We start from the raw sequence: 20661 nt of genomic DNA, 5'->3' as shown, positions 1-20661 counted from the left end.
GGTAGAGCAAAGACAGGCATGACACACTAGGGGAGTGCCACAGGGTATCAGCACAGCTTGTGCGAGAGATCAGCAAGGCAGCAGAGGTAGACCGGGACCCGTGTCACATTACTGACACATTTGGGGGCCCGTTCTATGGTCCACGAAGAGAGCGTGGCAGCCCCTTGGAAAAAGATTGGGCGAAATCCACCAGAGGCAAAAGTGCGTGGAAAGAGAAACACCTAGAGGTTGACAGAGAAGAGATAACAGACATGTTTAACCCAGAGAATATCAGAAACCCCAGATCGTCCGATTGCAGAGCGATCCAAAGAAAGTGAAGAGGTTGACGTGGACACGTTAGCGAATTGGACGCAGGGAGCAGTATGCCTGCTCGGCAACACAAACAATGCTATATCAGCAGGGAGGAGGAGAAGACTCCTGCTGAAGATGGATGTGAAATTGAGTGACCTAGCCACTTAAGAAGTGGACGAGGCAGCACAGGGCTTCCTTTTCAGGGAGACCTTCGGCAAGGAAATGGGGAGGTACGTAGGGACCCACACCTCCCTCGAAAAAACACAAGCCACTATTAGGAAAGTCTTCCTGAGCAGAGTTTTTGCTGGGACCGGTCGCTACAGAGGTTGAGCAGCCTTTTGTTTCCAGGCAGCGAGGTGACCTCAGAACAACAGAGCCCACTACTGGGAGAACAAACAACAAGATTCCTTCTTCCCCTTCAGAGGACGATTTCCCAGAGGTTGCAGGGGCAGAGGTGCAGGAAGAGCACCTTGCCCTACCACAGGTGAGACCCTTTATATACCCACCAGTGGGAGGGAGAACGTTACAATTTTGGCAGAGCTAGAAAACGGTTTCCAGTAATGCTTGGGTGCTGCAGACAGCCACAGGGCTGCAATTAGAATTTTTTCAAGAGCCAAAGCAAGAGTGCGTCCCACAGGCAATACACATGGAACAGGCAGAGAGGTAGAGCTCAAACAAAAACAGGCTATTTAACTATGCACAGCGACTCCAAGGTTTATAAGCAGTATGTTCCTGGTCCACAGAAAGGAGGAAGTGAGACCAGTTATAAACTTGAAGGAATCAGACAGCAGGATAGTATACTGCCACTTGAAGATGGAAGTTATCAAACAGCTGAGGGACACCTTAAGAGAAAGGGACTGGCTGACAAGGATTGACCAGAAGAAAGCGTATCTCACGATACACATCCAAGAAAGTTTCCAGACCTACCTAGCATTCATCTGGGACAAGCAGTTTTGGCAGTTCAAAACAGTGGCATTCGTGTTAGCATCAGCGCCGTGGGCTTTCGCCAAGCTCAGGAGACCAGGAGCAGCTCCGATCAGGGTGAAAGGGATTCGCATGATCATATACGTAGACGACATACTAATATTAGCAGACGACAGAGAAGCTCTAATATATCAGACAATGTGGGTGATGAAACTCCTCACATCATTAGGATTTGTAGTGAATCAAGAGAAATCAGACACAACTCAGTTGAAGAGGATAGAGTTTCTAGGTTTCATAGTAGACAAAAAGCAGCGACCCTAGAACTGCCGGCCAGAAAGATCTGAGACATCAAGAGAGAGATCAGAGTATGTCTCGACAAACAAGTGATATCTCTGAGAACCCTAGCGAGAGAAGCCATATTTCTGGGGCCCTTACATTACGAGGCCCTTCAGAGACTAAAGATCAGGCACCTCCAGCAAGGGCTGAAATACCATCCTTCAATCCCCTTAGACCATGATTCCATCACAGAGCTAGAGTGGTAGTTGCAGAATATGGACGCTTGGAACAGGCAAGCCATCTCCGGAGACTGCCCCGAACTAGTGATAGAGTCGGACGCCGGCTGGGGAGCGTGGTGCAGCTCGCTGGAGACAGGGGGCTAATGGAGAGCAGAAGAGTTATAGCTAGACATACATTGTACAGAACTAGTAGCTGGATCCTTTGTGATCAAGGCATTCAAGAAAGGCATGGGTAACGTATGCATTGTGCTGAAAATCGACAACATTTCAGCAGTTAAGTACATCAATCACCTAGGAGGTACGAAATCCAGACTCCTGGCAGATTGGCATTACTGCCTGCAATCAGGGATCTCAGTGACAGCGGAATACCTGCCAGGCCCACTCAATGTGGTGGCAGACTGTAATTCCTGATACCTAGCAGATTCCAGCAGCTGCTGAACGAAGAATAATTTCAGCAGCTGGAACTGCTGTGGGGGCGACACTGATTTGTGTGACCGTGATGTGGAAATAGCAAGTGTGGCAAGTGTGGTTCCCGACTCTAATGGAACTTTCCACAGATTTTCCGCTGATTCTTCTGTCAGGAGAGTACCTGCTCACGGACCCAGCTGGATCATTTCATCCTCTTAGAATGAAAGGGACTCTCCCTCCAATGGCATGGAGGATATCAGGAAACGTTGGGCACTGCCAGGCATTTTGAAACAGGCTACAAAGCTAATCACACAGTCCTGGGCCCCTTCTACACGGAGGAGCCACGATGCAGCTTTGAATAAATGGTCGAGTTGGTGCAGAAGGAGAAATGTTCACGCCATTACTGCCCCTGTAGTAGCAGTGCTCAATTTCTTGGCCTATCTGTTACAAGACAGGAAAGCTTTTGGGACCATAGGGGTGTATAGATCAGCGATCTTGCAGGTCACTTGCCAGCTGACTGAGCACCGATAGGAGAAAACTCAGCAGTGGTAAGGCTCATAAAAGGAGCCCGATTTTGAGTGGCTCCGGAGCCAAGTATTTGCAGTTATGGGACGTCACAGTTGTATTGCGTTTCCTGGCAGACTGGCCAAACAACACATACCTATCATTGAAGCAATTGTCAGGTAAACTAGCTATGCTTTTATGTCTAGTGTCATGCAGGCGAGTATCAGATGTCAAGGCCCTAGATCTGAACAGGAAAGTATTTGGGCCAGACAGAGTTACTTTCACACTCTCTAGGAGGACAAAGACTAACTCAGCATCTATCTCTTATCCCTATTTACCAGGGCACCAAAATGGTGCATGGCAGAATGTATAAGGTAGAACAGCGGAAATGCATCTAACAGGCATTGCACAGCTTTTAATTGTACGTAGGAAGACATTTAAAGCAGTGGCGACAGCCACCATCGCTAGATGGGTTTACAACATCATGCAACTAGCAGGGATTGACCTGAAGGAGTTTGGGGCGCATTCAGTAAGAGGTGCTATGCCCTCCAATGCATTTGCAGCAGGAGTGGTATTACATAGAATGAAGATTACCCCATACTGCGCAGGGAGTCTTGAGTCTATTAAAGACACTGAGGTGAGCATTACTTTCCCGCCCGGCGCATGCACTAACAGATCACGAGAAATGTTTAAAATTGTGATGTAGTGCAATTTCCTCCACCCTAAGGACAATTCCCTTGTCTGGTCCACAGGAGATGACCAGAAAACGAGTTGAACAATGGAAGAGAAGGGGCTACTAAGCAGCAAGATGGGAACAAATGAGCATGACAAGCTAGCATCGTACACAAGGGAGTTGGGAGGACAGAAAGCTGTTGAGATCTTTTTGTTTGGTTTGAACCTATCATTGTGGATCAGTTCAAAGCATCCAAAGAAGAGGAGGATTGAAGGACAGCATCAGAATCAGCCTGGCATTTTGAAAAATTCAAACACAAGTGGCAAACTCTCAGGTCCTGAACAAAAGGCATATTCGTTTGTCACAGGAACAGCTTTGTTCATGAAGCTGCCAAAAACCTGCCTATCACCTATTCAGGCCCCGGCACTCTAGGCTCAAGATCAAAACGTTAGCTCCTAAGGGATACAGTGCAAAGAGTGAATCACCATTAGCATAACTCGGCAGAGATGGTCACTCCCACTCCAAAGGAACATACCTTTGAAATGGACAGAAAAATAGTGCATGGTTGCAGGTGTACCATCAGCATTCTGCATAAGAGAGTTTTTCTACTAAAGCCAGCAGAATTTCCACTACTGTACTTGTGTATTTGTGCAGCTGTATTATAGGATCTGGACAAAGAGAGACATCTGATGAAGTACCATTATGACACTGTTGAAGGCCACAGCATTATTGTGTAAGCTGGCCATTGAACGGTGTAATCGGCCATGTCAAGCAGATTAATGCAATCAATTGCCCTATGGACAAGGTTTGTGAAAGGAATACAGGGGTGTTTGTAATGCGGGCAGACATTCTGGAACTATAAAGAAGCATACACAGTGAGCAAATTGGTCCGTATGCAAGACACTGCTGAAAAATAATCTAGATTTACTAGAGCTTGCATCATTGTACCATCAGTCTTCAGTAAAGGATATATGAGAGGGTGCTGCCATTACTGTGCAGGCTAAGAGTTAGAAGTCTATCTAACAGCACATGATTGGAAGTGTCTGAACAATGTTGCCTTTATCATCAAAATAACACTCGCCTTTAGAGAGATCCCTTCACCCTCCATGCCAGGATACAAACTTCTCCTCTCCAAGCTCCTGCTCAACACTCAAACTACCATCAACATTCTTGTTATCTACCGCCAATGGAATTACCAGACATGCCCTGAACTTGACATTCCCCAACTCCTGTCACCACTCCTCAAACCAGCACCCCAATTCCTTGTACTAGGGGATTTCAACATTGGATTCAATGACATTGCCAACATCAAACCTAACAACCTAATGAAATCACTCACTGAATTGAACTTCACTCAACTTGTCCACTCCCCTACCCACTCTAAAGGTTGAACCTTAGTCTGGGTGCTCTCGCTGAACACTACCATCTCCATCTCCCCCATAACTCCCGGTGCGGTGGGCTGACCATTCAGTCATCGATGTCTGCCTCACCCACCCCACATAAACCAGAGACCCGACTCCAGCCCACCCACGCCCAGAATACCCGTAAACTCACAAAAGCCTGTCTAACCCCTACACTTGAGAGACACTTCTCTTTGGACAATACCAGAAGTGATGACCCACAAGCCCTAGCCTCGAAGATACTCACAACCCTCTCACTCACCATCGACCAACATGCATCACTCAAACCTAAAATACCCAAAATTAGCAGAAAAGCCAACATCTGATTTACAGAAAACCTCACTTCCTTACGCTGTCTCATGCACGCCAAAGAACACTCCTGGAGAAAAGATCCCAATCCTCACAACCTTGAATCATTTCACACTGCAGTCAAAACATTCAAAAACACCCTCATCTCAAACAAAGCCAACTTCTGCAACACAAGGATCTAGCTCCAGAGAACTATTCTCCATTCTCAAAGAGCTTGAGCACCCAGCCCCTATCACCTCTCTTGTCCAAGTCAACATAGCTTGGTGCTCCACCATTCAAGCAGCTCTTTCCAATAAAATTGACCAACTACAAGACAAAATCCGATCTAAACAAGAATCTCTTCTCGCCAAACCCTCCCCCACCACACAGCTACCCCAACCTCCCCTGAAAACGCTGCCTCGTCAATTCCACTTCTCAGCCATCAGGAGATCACTACCACAATCCAACACCTAAGACCCTCCAAATGCAAAAGTGACGCTTGCCAAGCAAACACCATCAAGCTCTGTGCAGCCACTCTCGCCTGACCCTAGCAGAATTCTTCAATGCTTCCTTGCCTCGTTCCACCCTGCCTCAAAACAGCAAAAAAATGCTCTCGTCCCCACCCTCCCCACCAACTTCTTCCCCATCATCAATGTCCCATTCCATCTTAAAATCCTGGACTATGTAGCATACTCCCAAATTCAGAACTACCTTGAACAACACCAACTTCTTAGCGCCAGACAATCCAGTTTCAGATCCAACAACAGCACCAAAACAGCCCTCTTGGAGCTTCAAATCCAACTTGACCTCACCCGAGATTCAGGCAACCTTGCCATTCCCCTGCTCCTACACCTGTCAGCGGCATTCAACCTTATAAACCATAATGTCCTTTGCCAACACCTGCTTACAAACTTTCACCTCTCCAACGAGGTAGTTCACTGGATCAAATCCTTCCTGAGTGAACGCACATCCAAGGTCTTCAAAGGCGACCACTCTGCCGACTCCATCCCAGTCCCATGTAGCGTCCTCCAAGGCTCTTGCATCTCCCCTGCTTTGTATAATATTTACAACAAACTCCTCTTTGATCACCTCGATGCCCTGGAGATCCCATAAACTAACTTTGCTAATGACCCGCAAGTCCTCCTGCCAATCACAGACAACTACACCCATGATGTTGATCTGATTAACCAAATATACAGTGTCATTCAGAACTCGATGGCAACCCACAATCTCTGCCAAAGCAACAAAAAGTACAAGCTTCTCATGTAGGCTCACCTCAGCATCTAAACTCGCTCAACCAGTTATACTCATCCTTCCCCATTGACGGAACCACCATTCAGGTATCCAAACATGTCAAGACACTGGGTGTTTACCTCGATGCAGAACTCAACATATCCTGCCACATAAATGTGCTAGCCTCCTCCACAGCCTACACGGCTAAGCTCATTACTTTGAGCAGGAAATTCATCTCTCCCCCAACTGCCTGACCCTAGCTCAGGCCATCATTGGTAGTAAGCTTGACTACTGTAACGTCTTGCTCTCTGGCACCTCTTCAAAGAACATTGCCAAGCTTCAACCACTCCAAAACAAGGCACTTACAGCCTCACTAAGACATACACTTTCCGACCACATCACAGTAGCAAGAAGGGAGGCTCGCTGGCTTCCCACAAAAGCTAGAATCGCCTTCAAAATACTTATCCTAGCCCACCAATGTCTCAACCAAAACGTCCCCTTCTATCTCACCACCCGTATCATACCCAAACCAGTGACCCGATGCCTCCGGTCATCATCCAATCAAATGCTTTTCACACCTAGATTCATCCTCAAATGTGCAGGGGGGGCCGTTTCAATGGAACCCTCTGGAACACTCTCTCTGACACATCAAAAACAAACTCTCTCTTTTGAAATTAAAAGAAAACCCAGCTTTTTTGACAAATATGGGTAACTGACTCTTGATGACAACATTTTTTCTTTCTTCAATGTTTCTCACTGTATTACAAGCGCTGTGATAACTCCGGGTCTGCGCGTTATACAAATGTAAAAATAAAAATAATGTAATCACATAACAGTGCTACTGGAGGAATTTATGAAATATTTTAATTTGGACCAACCGGTAGAAGGTTGGCAATTCAGTTCCCTGCACCACCACAGAGTCAAGGGACATTGTGGGGGTGGTGGTGCTTTGTGAAGCAGAAGGAACAAGGACATTAAGTAAAATGTCCATTTGTATTACATAGATATATATTACTAAAAGTGGAGATGTGTGTGTGACGGTGTCCGGTCAAAATGTCGAAAACATTTGGTCGAATGACAAAAATGTAAAAAAAAAAAATGTCTAAAAATAAAAATTCGAATGCTTTTTTTCTTTATTTACATGTTTTGTTTTTGCTTCCGCAAGTAAAAAAAAGGGTTAAACAGAAAAAAAAATGTAAAAAGGAGGGTTGGGGGAACCCCCCCCATTTCGAACAAAAAACAAACTAAAAAAGACATTCGAATTTCTTTTTTTAGACATTATTTTTTCAACATTTTGACTTTCGACCAAATGTTATTCAAAATAGTGACTATACACCGTGTATGACACCAGGGAACGTATCTGTAGTTTGCCAACAAGGTAGTATTTGATACAGTGTTGGTTTTAGGAAGGAAAGTAGGATATGAGATGGTCTTAGGGTTGTCAAACGAGTCTAGATATAAGGAGGAATTGGTGTTGAGAGACAGGAGATTATTTTGAAAAGAGATCATATTGAGTGGGTTGATGAGCTTGAGGATGAAAGTAAGACATTTTCAGAACAGTTTATTTATTGTGCACATTGTCACATAAAGAATGAATAAAAGACATCATGAACATCTGACATGTGCACCTTTTTATTGATATCATGGTATACAGCATGCAAAGCGTGATGGTTAGTCAAAACACCCATCAAAAATGTGGTTCTTTGGTTGTGTGCCATCTTGTGCCATTTTGCTTGGGTGAGTCGCAGCTTGAATTTCACTGAGGTTGGTGTCAATTGTCACCTTGTATCTCCTGTAGTGTCAGCCTTAACAGCAAAGCTATGTTGCTCTGTTTCAACACGTTGGATACAAATCCAGGGGCGTGTTTCATTTCTCCACCTGCTGCAGCGTCATTTTGATGCTTGGATCCATATTTGGATCTGTTATGAGTTCACACATAGCATCGGGTGAAGCAGATTAACATGGTATCCACTGTATCTTAAAGAGAGAAAAACAAATGTCATCACAAATAAGTATGACCAATGTCAATCACACAAAACCAATTAGCAAGCATGTCCAGTTTGATGTGTAACCTTGTACACACATTGGCCTGTGTTAAATATGGTTAGGCTGTGAATATGTATATGTGCTGATGTGGTAGAGTTACTGTTGTAGTAGTGACATTATTGTCCCTTTTATCCATGTATTTTTCTCAGATAAATTTACAAGGAGATGCACACCGCCTGTATTTTATATGAATACATTTTAATTTGGTAATATTCCGGTCTATTACACCAGTGCAGTGGTCAACTTTCATCTATTGATGCGGGAAAACATTCTAGCTCACTTGCAAATAAGGCGTTGTGTCGAAGAGACCAGGTCCCAAGTGATGGCACAACTGAACTAAGTTTACCAAAATGGTCTACGAAAATATCTAACATACAGACTTCAAATGTTGCAAAACTAAGCCAATAGTTGGGCCCTGAGTTTGTAAAATGGGACCACATTAAATCTGCTTAAACAACTAAACTGCATTTGCTCCCTGTGGCTATTGAGGAAGGGCCCTACGAGTATAGGGCCCAAAGATCTGCAACACGTTAACCCTGAACTGCTCACGCAATCTATCATATTGTTGTAAATCTGGTAAAGAGATAACAATTTGTAGAGGTTTAGAGTAGACAGATTAATTTGGTGAATGATGAAATCTGTTCCAGAAGGACACAAGCCACTGACAATTAAGGGTGACCGAATGGCTTTCTCTCTAAACTTGGTCAAATAACCCTTATATCCAACCTAATACTAACTCTTTTCACCCTAGCATCTGTTTCAGTCAAACCATCTTCCATACCTTTTAAGCCTGTCTTATCCCTTAACATGCAAAACATGCATAATTATATATTCTTGTTTTGCTCTATGCTCATGTTTGAATTGAATTTCAACTCGTATCTTGTATATCTGTAATAACAAGTACTAGGAATTCATCGTAAGGAAACATTTGTGATACTGTAGAAACACCCAAATAAATAAATATATACATTTTTTAAAAATCGTTATTATGTTTTGATTCCCATATGTAAAAACAAGTAAGAATCTTTCACAAATGTAAAAAAACATATTAAAAAGAAAACTACAAATCAATTTGCACACAAAGGAAAAAGACAAAATGAAAAAGAAAAGTTGCATAATAAGCAGTTAAATTTGTCGAATATGATCACAACAAAATTGGAGGTCCAATAAAAATGAGTTTAGTTTTGTTTCCTCTTCACCACATGTTGCTGTTTTTAACTTGTTCAAAATTTAGAAGAGGAAGCCACATAATGCCAAAATTAAGCCCTGCGATTGGACACCCATCAAACTACACCACGAGGCTTCATTGCCTAATGTGATGCATAAATACTTCTTCCTATATTCCTTGAGGGCCCTACAGCCCATCACCAGATGTTTTGTGGTTTCTCTCATTTCCACCATTCCACACAACCTACAACCCATGTTCCCTTCTTCCCCATTCCACCTACTCACTCTCTCCAGTGTCGGTAACTGGTTTAATAAAAATCGAAGATACAATGACCTCCTTCTTGGACATGGAAAAATGAGTATGTATTTGAACACCTGCTCCCTTTTGTAGACTAGCTTAATGTGTTCCTTGTAGAGGGTGTAATTAGCCAGCTCGTCTGAAGTTTTTCCCCAATCATATTGGAAGAGTTTTTTCACCCTTGAAGGATTGGTGGCAAGTTCCTCTCTAGAGGATCCTACCTCCATCAGCAAAACATTCATTTTTTCCTTTAGATTGGCAATAGACACCCTAGAAGTGCGTGTTTGCTCATCTCTCAATTTTTCATATAATGAATGACTTGGAGGATTTAGCAACTTCACATATACCATCAGCTTCCTCCATAGGGCACTAGAGGCCAGGGAAACAAGCCCAAACTTGTGTCTTATTAATAGGTTTGGGAAAGCGTTTGCTAACCTTAATATATTTTTCTAGAGCATGCCCTGGATCGTATTCAGGCTATCCCCCAAATCATTTAGGTTAATATCTAATCCATACAGTATTGTTGGTTCCACTTGCATCAAGTAGAATGTGATTAGAGGTTTCAAGGAGAAGAAACACAACTGTGCATAATACCGTTTCATTTTTGTTAATAGGGGACTATATTTTGCATTTTTATACTGTATCTCCCCCTGTTTTGAAATGGAATTAGACACCTCATAGCCCAAGTATGTCAAAGCGGTTACCCCCTCAAGTGGATCATCCCCCACCCACCAGATCATAGTTTTGGGGCTTCTTTGTGTTGAGAAAATGCAAACTCTTGATTTTAGACTATTTATTATTAGGTTATTTTCTATTTCATATATATGAAACAACATAAGTTTCTGCTAAAGTCCAATTGGGGAGAGATCAAAAAGGATTATGTCGTCCACAAAAGCTATCCAGTCAAGTGATACTGAGCCCAACTTGACTGGATTTGTAAGACCTCCTTCCCATATTTTGGCTATATCCATGGTGTAGAAGTTGTACAGGGTGGGGGCCACCACACAACCCTGCCTCAACCCAACAAAGGTCTTAACAGGAGCAGTAGTGCCGCCCCATCCAACCTCAGTCTCACCATTGTATTAGTATGCAGTGATGCCAATAATTGCACCAAGTTGGCCGGTACCCCTACCGCCAAAAGCTTGAGCCACAACCGTCCGCAGCTAAATGTATCAAATGCATTTGACATATCAATCGATGCCATGTAGACGGTACCTACTGTTTTTTTTAACTGCTGCCCTCATGTGGGCTAGCGTAAAGGCATTAAGCGGAGTACCCATCGCAGCACAAAAAACGATTTATAGTCAGACAGTTTATGTTTAGTGATCTGAGATTTTAGATCCTTAAGCAGTAGGGTTCCAAAGATTTTACTGGATGAGTCCAGCAGAGTGATTGGTCTAAAATGTAAAGGATTTAATGTGTATATTGGGACAACAAAGGATTGTTTCCATTTGTCTGGCGTTTTATGGGTAAGACACACGTGTTTGAATAGATCCCAAAGAGGGGGAGCCCAAATCTCCAGTTTATTTTTGATGATTATTGGCAGGTCTTATATCCGGGCCTGGAGCTCTCAAGGGTTTAGCTTTACTAATTGCCCATAGGACATCCTCCAAATCCTAGGTGCATGCTTTATCCAAAAGCAGCCCCCTTCTCTCTAAAACGTATGTGGGTTCATTTTCGGGTATACAGTATTTTTCCTGTAAGTGTTGTTCCCTGACCTGCACCTTGATCTGGTAATTTCCTATTATTTGGGAGTTTTTTGTTTGTGGCATCCTTTCCAATGAGTGACCGAACCATCTCCTGGATTCTCTTAATTAAGGTTTCCCACCTTATTAACTTCAATGCCTGTGATCTGCTATGATTTTCCTATTACCTTCACAAAACCCTTTTTGAGAGGTAGCCCTATTACTGCATGCTCTAATAGCCGCCCTCTTAATGGCTTTGCCCTTCTGAACTCTTATGTCATAGTAGCTAGTGTGTAAGAGCTCCCCTGGAGTTGCCCCCTAGTTAAAAGTAGCTTCATGCAAGTTTGCAACTTGATGTTGTAATTCCAAGCAGTTAATGTTTTCCCTGGTTCTGACATCACTTCCAGTTCTTTCTCCCATATATTCATGAAAGATCTACATGGCCTTGTGTTCCATCTTATAGCTGCCCCCCAGCCCCCGGCTAAAGTAGTGACGGCTAAGGCAGGCTCAAGGTGGTAAGTACCCGATAGCATGTGTATAGTAAGATTTATGGGTAAATGGTCACTCCCCAGGTAGTCTCCCCTGGTTAGGCAATCACTTATTTTGCCCAATCCTGGGGATAAGAAGATGAAATAAATCCAGGAGCTTTTGTCCCCTCTCTTTCAAATATGAAACCCCTCTATGTTTTCATCTGCCGTGGTACAAGGGCAAAGATCCCAGTCCGCCATGAAATTAATCCAGAGCAAACCTGTTTGATCTCTCCTGGATCTGATATTTCCTCTCGGGGCAAATGTCTTTGTCTCGGCTGGGTCCTTACACAAGCTGTGTTAAAGTCTCCTGCCACTACTATGTTTGTATTGCCATGTCTCCCCAACCAGTCTTTGAACACAGTGTCCAGCACACCCTGTAGGGCAACTGTGTGAGTTTTACCTTGGTTATGACATTTACTATCAGCAGATTTACTTCAGTCTGGGAGATTAAGATATTTATAGCCATCAGGATGGGTGAGGCCACTTCTACCTCATGATGTACACATTCCCAACTTAAATCTATTGCTACTCCCAACCCTCCTTTTGGTGGACCCTTAGCCCCACGAGTTGCTGATTTGCAGTAGGTTGAAAACCCTACCAGATCTAATTTGCCAACGGCCATGGTTTCCTGTAATGCAATCATGTTTGCTAGTCCAAGAGACGCCATGGTGGTTCCTGTTAGTTTATGAAAACAACACATGTTCCATGACCTTACTCTTATGTCCGTTCTCTCAAAGAAGCTGTTGTCTGGACTACACTCTTACTTTTCAATGGCCCCTTCTAGCCAGGCCCATTCATCTCCTGTGTTATTTCCGTTCCTTTTTCCTTCTACCATTTTCGGTGCTCGTTGTGCTGTTACTTCCATGGGTTTTTTCTTCATAAGTTGATAGTTCCTCCAGGAGAAATCCAAGGTCTTTAATGCCTATCGATTACTTGGTACAACGTCCTTTCATCATGGGATATTTTTTCACAGGGTTTTTTTTACCGTGTTTTTTTTAAACCCATTGAATTTTTTAGAAAATGCAGGGGGGCCCCACCCAAAAATAATGTAAAAAAAATTCTATGGGTTTTTTCGTAAAAAACACGCGGTAAAAATCCCACGAAAAAACATCCCGCGATGAAATTACATGGAACCCGATTACTCCAAATAATTTGGGCAATCAAGTTTGAAGCAAAAAACAGACTGAACCTTCCGCACCCTTCTTCGGGAAGGCCACTCTTAAAATGTCATCTGAGCTGGGGAACAGCCTGAAAGACTCTGATTATGTACTCTGTGCGTTGTTGCTTCCTTTGTCCAAGTTCGAAACTAGTGGTAATTGATGTTCAGAATCTTCCAGGGCCCCTTGTTCCACTTGAGGGGTTTCTTCTAAAGGTAGCACGTCCATCGAAGACTCATTTACCACGTTTCCCATAGGATGTGCCTCCCCCGTAGGAGTTTCTTGGTTTCCCAGATAACTGGTAATTTTCGCTTGCTTTTTCTTAGATTGTCCTTTCGATTCATTTCTTTGGGCACCTTTGTTGGTTTTCACCACTTTTTTAGGAGGGTTACTTGTTTCGCTTCCCCCCAAGGTAAGGGCGTCCAGGAACTGTCTTGAATTATTTTGTTTGTTCATGTTTGGGGCGGTAACCTTTCCTTTTTTATTTTCCTCTTTTGAATTTTAGTTTTCTTATTTAGTCTGCTGACTTCTACCCACCCTTCTGGACCCAGAGGGTCTTTAAATCAGTAACATGTCATGCATGGATGGGATGCAAAATAAGTCTTACACCAAAAAATAAAACAAACTCAGGAAGTTGGCAAACAGTCTCATCCGACTGTTTTATTATCAATTGTTTAAAACAGGGAGTTACAATGAACATCAATGCACGTTCGCTCCAGCTCTCAAACATTTTGTACAAAAACACATTTATGTACAAAGAATTTGTCATACATGATGTCATACTACGTGGCAAATAAGGAAAACCTACGGGGTATTGTGATAACATCGAAGTATACTTTCTATATAGGGAGGGGTTATAATTGGGTCTTTACGGTCAGGTGGACAAATTATGCCCACCCTTAGTGCAAGTCATCTTCATCAGTCATTAGATACATGGTATATCATTGACTCACAAAATATAAGGCCCTTTGTTATATGGCCGTCTATAATTGGTTGGCGCACTTGTACCCTTCTGGAACATTCGGCTGACTAGCAGCACGTAAGCTAGTACCCCAGGAGTCAGTGAGTGGACTTTGACCGTGTCTCCCCACCAAATTAGTCCAACATCTCTCATTGTTCATGCGTTCTAACATTCAGATTGTATTTGAACTTCGCCTTGCAAGGTATCCTTGCTCCTGGGAATAAAAGGGAGTGCAAGCACACAACATCTGAAGTCTAGAGCAGCATGCCCTCCTTCTATTTCTATCCATAGCCCACGTGACAGGAGACTGTATTTCTGACTGTTTTGCAGCATTTGTCTTTAATTAACAAACTTGTCACTCATGGTGTTCTTTCTTTGTACCTTAACATGAGATGATTCAGCATCTCACAGTTTCTTTTCTTCAAGGATAGATAACCAGTTCTTGCCGCGCTATTCCATGCTCTTAGCTTCATGTTGGAGCAACACAGCTTTCCGAACCTTCTTTCTCCGTGGGTCTGAGTTTACTAACTATGTGACACCGGTTTCCAGTTTCTATATAATGACAGCACCGCCTGCAGTCTATTCACTATGTATAGCTAGCCTTTAAGATTACGTAGTCTACTTGTGTTGCTGTGTTTGTACAGTTATCAAATGGCTTTCATTTTCTGCAGTGCTCTTCACATGTGCAATCTTCTTTCCGTATATAAAAGTTTACTTGATTCTATATTTTGTCATCAGATTCCATACAGTCCATACATCCTTTTCTTCAGCCACTCTTCTCAGTGCGCCACGCTCACTTCTTGTGAATCATAGAGAGTTTTCTCAATGGCTACCTTTTCTCAAAGGCTTTCCATGGAATTGACACAATCACTGGTGTTGTGCATGGCACGACTTCTGGTTTCCAGCATATAGGACGTACGGGGGCGGGATTTCCTGAAGAGGAAGTTAGCTGCTCCTCCCCACTACCACTCTGGTTGATTCATGGACCACTCCTTCATCAGTCTTGACATCTTGGTATCCTCTCTTGAAGAAGTGCTTCTTTGGAGTCCAGATCTTCATCACTCCTTTCAGGGACCCTGCTGATTTTACATGTTCATGAACACTCCAGGTCATGTAATCTTCACGACTATCATTCCCTGTGACACCCGCTGCCTATGTGAAGCTCCATCATGCACTGTGTACCACCCCGACCTTCCCCCTAAAAACAAAACAACACCCGCACCCCATACTCCCCCACCCACCTGAAGCACCTGTCACCCTAAGCCTGTGTCAACCGGATACGAGAGAATACAACCATGTGTGGGGCGCTCTTCCAGACAGCCTATGCCAATCTCCCTCCGCCAGCCGCCCCATTGAGTCACAACCTCAAATAGTGGCCACTGAGTTGCGCGTGAATCATCCCTGTTTTTAGTTCAGCTGGGCCTCAGGGGTCCATCTCCCAGCTACTTCCGCGGGGTGCCCTGTAGACTGTGAGTCAAACATAAGCTGGGATGCTACCCCCACCTCCTCCGCTCTAGGCCTGCCCTTCGATGGTCTGGGTCGAGCTACTGACAGAATCCTGATTTCCATCCATGGCCATGCTTCCATAGCGTTGTTAAACAGGTGCACCATCCCCTCATGATACACCTTCAACTGCGCGGGAAAGAAGAGGGCATACTTAACCCCCACGGAGGCCAGCTTGTGTTCCACTGAATCAAAGGATTTGCAGGCTTTCTGCACTTGCCTGGTATAGTCTGGGAAAGCCTGATCCTGTGGCCATGGTACGCTATCGGGCCGGTTGCCCTTGCGATCTGCAGCAGGGCGTTGCATTCCCTATAATTCAGAAGCCTAGCTATAATAGTGCACGGGGGTGCCCCCGGGACTTGGTGGCTGGTCTGGATCCTGTGCGCCCATTCAACTGAGAAGAACTTCAATCATGTCTTGGGGACAAACAGGTCTGTCAGCCATTGCTCCAGGAACAGTTGTATGCTGGGACCCTCTTCCTTCTCTGGCATCCTGAAGATCCGTAGATTATTGAGTCTCGATCTTCCCTCGCTGTCTTCCGCTCTTCACTCCAGCTGAGTGAGTTTTTGAGTGACTAATGCATCTGCTTTTCCAGGCACCCCAGAGCATCCTCTGAGTTAGAAATGCATTGCACTGCCTCCCCGACCCTGGTGGAGAGCTTCTGCATATCCTGCCTCAAAAAGGATACTTCTGATGCAAGGCCATCAATTTTAACTTCCAGCAAGCTCCCATTATGTCTCTGAGAGAGAGCTGGGGTTCCCGGGTGTTCCCTCCGCTGCATCCTTCTGTTTGGGTATGTGTTGAAGCATTGGGGGTGGTGCACACTGTGTATTGGTCAATTTTGTGCTTGATTACCCCCTCCTGGATTTCTCCTTAACCATAATGTCCATTGTGGTTTCCATGTACTGGCAGCGCCTTCCTCATCTGCTGTCCTCGCTGGTCACTGCCAGCACTCCAAGGCCCCCACACAGCACTACTGCCTCCTTTGAGTGCCCAGCAGCCTGCTCCACAGCCTTGCTCACTGTGTTGGTCACCAGTATCTGCCGGTGTATCTGCCTAGCTCAGCACATGCCCATCCTACTGCAGGGGAGCATGCACCCCTCTCAGCTCCACTACCCAGCTACCACTGAACTCAAACAGTGGCCCCCCTGCACCCCACACTTCCAAATGATATGGTGCCCCTGGGAGTGTGCCTGCTTCCTCCCGCTTAGCCCTAATATCAAGGATTCTTTGGGACCTCTGTAGCCCGAGTTGTATGTGGTGGGTCCTACCTTTGATAGTCACTGTACTGGCAGAAGGCAACCCCCTCTGCCCCAATGAACAAGGGCCCCTGCTCACTCATGTCCCCCAGCAGTGTGTTTTTCCCCCTCTGCGCAGCCTTGCCTTTACTGCCGCTGGGTCTAAGTATGCAAGTTCCTGGGTTGGTGGCCCAGGTCCAAAGGCACACCCGCCCCACTGCCTTCAATGTGTGGCAAGCCCTGGGTATGATCCCACCGGACCGCTGCTCACAGTCTTGTTACTCATCTGGCACCTTCAACCAGGCCTCTTCCCCCTGGCCTCCCGTACTCCAAGTCAGCTCTCCAATTGGGAGCGATGTGATACAATGGTCACTGGGCTGCTCCTCCTTCAGCCACTGCTTATCCTCTTGGCCCGTTCGGTCATATATCTCCAGGGGGGATCAGTTCTCATGCACGACTGTCGCAGTGCGTTACTGTGTTTGGGCCTTCTTGCCTGGTCAAGTCACTGTGTGCAGTGTTAACCTGGAAGGAAATAGGTTTGCAGGATTTCACCTCCTTATAATTAGTAAGCACCTCCAATGCTGTAGATCTGCTGGCTAGGAACTGTTGTGAAGTGTTTTAATAGGAGGTGTGTGCAGCGGGAGGCAAATAGACTAGGTGAGTGCAAGGGCCAAACCCGGTGGGGGACAGTAGCCCTTGCCTTGACGTCTTTATATAAGAGGGCTGGGAATGCCTGCCAGTGTCACTGCGCTTCCACATAGCGTTCTGCTGAAACCGCTACTTACCGGGCAGATCTGCCCGATGTAGGCCCTCCCTTTATTGTCCTGGGCCATTATGCTGCTCTACCAGTTGGAAGGGGGGGGGGGAGCCGGCTGCTCAAAGGTGCCTGCCCCTGTAGATGTTCCTGGGGCCGGGTCGCAGATCCACATTAATGCTGCTCCGAATATCGCCACCGGTCCCTCACAGCACTCCCACTGGCATCGGCTCCCACTGCTGCTCCGTCCCTGCCTCTGCTACGGACTCTGCTACAGCGGCCCCATCACCTACATTGGTCTATGAGCCATGTATTGCTGTGGTGGGTTCTGTGCACTGCCTGAGCCATGGTCTGCCTCCAGCCACTGCAGCTCCTCCAACACTGTCCATACCTCGACGTATGCAGCTGGAGCTACCTCTGCTCACCATCACTGCTACCTCCAGTGAGTCACCAACCCTATCACTCTGCTCCCATGGAGGGCAGGGGCTCATCTTGCATTCCGCAGGATCGGTCCCTCTCACAGTGTTCGGCTTGCAGATCTGAGTGGCTGCGGAAGCTCCAAAGGTCTACTTCCTCATTGCTGAACCACTGACTACCCAAAAGTACCATTATTAATGGATTTAGGGTTAGATTATTTCAAAGCCACACTGGCCTTTGGAATCAACTACTGCAAAAGAGGTAACTATTCTTCATTGAGCCTATTGTTTAGGACATCGGTAAGCAAGAAGGATGTTGAGATTATGCGATGCCATTCGATAACTGTATTTGGGGATTATATACAAGAATGGTCAAATTAAGTGCAAAACAGAATCTTTCTAAAAGAAACAATAATCAGGATGGCCTTTTTCCAAAAGCCCCTCTAGCCAGATTCTGGAGTCTTTGTGGCCTCAAGTAATAAATGCCACAGTCCCTACAGTTTTTAGGGAGTTTGTTTATCCCTTACTCGTGCATTGCAGGTATATTTGTGACTCAAAACACCTCAGTCACTAGTTGCAGGCTTTCAGTGGTCTCATACCCCACTAATGGGTCTAGTAAAACTGTTCAGTGAGAAGACAGGTTGTTGGATATAGCTGGCAGAGAAAGAATTGGCTCCCTGTGGTCTACTTGAGGTTTACCTTGATTCCTCTCCCTTTACCATTCTGATCTAACCATAATCTCCCTGTCCCTGTCTCATCCCTACTCTCATCATCTGGTCTTACCTAGGTTCAATCAGGCCTACCAAAAAAATTCTGGTATAGCTGTCTAGGTACTGGGCTTCCTCAGTCTCTCTTTCACCTCTAACACAGCATATCCCTTTTCCACTTTCTGGAATGTATGTTACTGTGTTATGGCCTTCTATCCCTGATATTATGCCCCTGATCACCATACCACTTCCTACAAGAACTTCACTACCGCCTGTAAATGGTGCTGCTCATCTTTCCATTCTCACCTTATTACCCTCTCCCATGAAGTTACCACTTCAATGTCATGTCTGTCCTTGGCTATTATCACCTCGTCCTGGTGGTTGGTTGTCACTATCTTCTCCTGCAACCTGCCTCTTACCACCTCTTCTCCATGCCTGGGTCCCAATGTTATAGCCAGCTCCTGGATATGTCCCTCTTGTGATGTTACAACATCCGCTGTCACTTTAATTCTCACCACACTCTCCTGTCCTTTCTCCTTCTCTGTTATGGCTTACTCTTCATCTCGTTGATTCCCACCACATCCTTCTGTCTACTCTGAGCCCCTATCCACTCTGAGCCCCTAATCCTACCATCTTCTCTCTCATCCTCTCACCACCTCCTCCGATTCTCCCCTGCTGCCATCTCTCTCATTACATCCATCTCTCCAGACTCTGCTCCTTCCACTACTCTCTAGTCTTCTCCAAACATGAACCTCCTGCTCCTGCCAGCTATACATTGCAACTGGGCTTGCATGCTTTTATACTGTGTTTATTTCACCTCCTTGGTGGAACCTTCATTTAGCGTCTGAATCTGTGACTGTTAATTGACTGAGGGTTTCGACTGGTTGTCTTCCCTGATTGTACCTGGATCAGATATAGGCTCAGGGGGCAGTACCAAGCCTCTATCTGGCCTGTGTGATATCTTAGATTTTAGGCGTTCTTCCTTGGGACTGCTTGTACTGAGTTGAGGGCTGTGATTCCAGCATGCAAATTGGAAGCTAACACCACTACCAATATTGAAGTTTCCTTAAGTTTCTGCATCCACTGCAATCTTGTGCATGTGGGAAATAGATAGATGTTGTCCCTGGGTTGAGATTGTCTTGTCAGGGAAAACAGGAGTTGTAATTTGTGTCCTCTATTGGCTTTACAACCTTTAGGTAGCTTCAGGCAGGACACATTGTCTCTGAGGAACAGCAGAGTTAATTGTGTGTTCCACTGATCCTCAGTAATATTTGGTCTGTCAGGTGAACTGGTAATAGTTATCTATCTACACGTTACCATTATTTGTTAAATAGAAAAGGGTTTTCCTAAAATGCAAAGCCTTTTTTTTTTCAACGTTGGAGGTTTGGGTTTGTCTTGGGAGAGCTTTAAGTTCTTTCAGTTGGGGAGGGGGAAACTTCACATTATCCTGCATTCTTTTACCACGGACCTGTTTAGGGTTAAAGCATTGTGACTATATTCTGCCATGTGTCTGCCAACAAGGTAGGGCGACCAGTTGATCTTCCCCTTGATACTCTTGGGCCCAATATTGACTGACTCAAGTGGTACCCTGCCCCATGAGTCACCATCTTGCTCTGCCTGAAACAAGGGAGGGGACTTTGTCACAAGCCTTAGTTCAAAATAAATCTCAGTTCCCTCAGCGCCTATTACTCAATGATATCCTTGTGTCTCACTGAAAGACAGTTACTAGTGTCCGCAGTTTACAAAACAGTTTGTTAGGGATCAAATTGGAACATGGGAGCACACCTAACTAATTAAGCTACACATGTATAGCATTATCACCAAATTAGCCTCTGGAAGTGGATCACTTTCAGAAGTAGATTGCCAAACAGCACAATATAAATATACAGATTTGGAAGGAGCAGAGGGGGAGACTATGCTTTCTAGAGATCTCTACTTCTCTCTCAAGTTACCAAAGATTCTC

At 45.0% G+C, this 20661-nt stretch overlaps 1 protein-coding gene across 2 annotated transcripts in view; it reads right to left on the bottom strand.

Annotated features, from left to right (window-relative positions):
• Nucleotides 1-7864: 7864 nt before the first annotated feature.
• LOC138493160 (mucin-3A-like) overlaps nt 7865-20661 on the bottom strand; it is a 202491-nt gene continuing 189694 nt past the window's right edge. For both annotated transcript variants that reach the window (XM_069620345.1, XM_069620346.1), the window contains one exon: nt 7865-8213. The gene's annotated coding sequence lies outside the window, so the exon portion shown is untranslated. The remainder of the gene's footprint in view (nt 8214-20661) is intronic.

This window comes from Ambystoma mexicanum, chromosome 10, assembly GCF_040938575.1.
Source record: "Ambystoma mexicanum isolate Mex_15411 chromosome 10, UKY_AmexF1_1, whole genome shotgun sequence".
Taxonomy (NCBI): domain Eukaryota; kingdom Metazoa; phylum Chordata; class Amphibia; order Caudata; family Ambystomatidae; genus Ambystoma; species Ambystoma mexicanum.
This window is presented reverse-complemented; position numbering and strand designations above follow the sequence as displayed.